The sequence below is a fragment of the Nannospalax galili genome, unplaced genomic scaffold (assembly GCF_000622305.1).
Source record: "Nannospalax galili isolate Female #2095 unplaced genomic scaffold, S.galili_v1.0 scaffold51, whole genome shotgun sequence".
In the NCBI taxonomy this organism is placed as follows: domain Eukaryota; kingdom Metazoa; phylum Chordata; class Mammalia; order Rodentia; family Spalacidae; genus Nannospalax; species Nannospalax galili.
In genome coordinates this window covers 1,746,292-1,747,239 of record NW_008329521.1, presented here as the reverse complement: position 1 = coordinate 1,747,239, position 948 = coordinate 1,746,292, and positions in this window count along the sequence as shown.

The following is a 948-nucleotide window of genomic DNA, read 5'->3' as shown; positions in this document are numbered from 1 at the left end:
TCTATTATCTCTAGTTTTAATTCATTAATAATATTTTTGAAGAATAAAATTTAAAATTGATAGAATATATACACATATGTACACATACATTCAAAAACTAAAAAGTTTTGGAATTGCTTTATGAAGTATACAAATGGCAAAATCATTTTATAATCTTTGACTACAGCCTGTGGCCAAGCTGGCCAGATTTTTGAACCTCATGGATCAGAGTTCAAAAACCAGCTTCTTGCCTTCAAACACAAGATGAAGAAACTGATGTGGACTAGTGGCATCTCTGCCCCAGATGGCTAAATTCAGTCAGTCTTGGGGGCTTATTTCTGCATCCATAAGGACATGATCCACAATGTAGACACCAAACTTGCCAGATGCTACTGGAATTTCTTTATACATCAGAATTACAAATTTGAGGAACTTGGTAAATTCTGAAGAAAATGGCATATAAGCCTTGAGAATGTTGGACACTCAGATATCAAGATGAAGAACCTGTTCTGGTATTGTAGATGGAAGTGTTATGTCACCAGGAAGCCATTACCAAGATCAGCCATCAGCTGAGTTGAAATTAGTTCAAATCAAGGACCAAAATATTTTAAGAAAAAGTAAGTGAAGGATCTTTATTGAAAAAAGTAAGTTTGACTTTTTTTACATAACACCCAAACACTGACAGTATGAAGCAATAATTCAACTAAATGTCAATGAATATGTGAATGTCCCTAAAATGACTTGCATATATGTATATGTGTATATATGCATATATATTCTATTAACATTATTAATATTGGCCCATAAATACTTCTATTGATAAATGTTTAAACAAATGCATTCAATGAATGTACATGTAATTATGTTGAACAAGTAAAAATTAATCATTTTCAAGTCTATTTCCTTGCATTTTGAAAATAGTTATAGGTGCATATATTGTTTTATTGTAATTTATAATTATAATTAGTC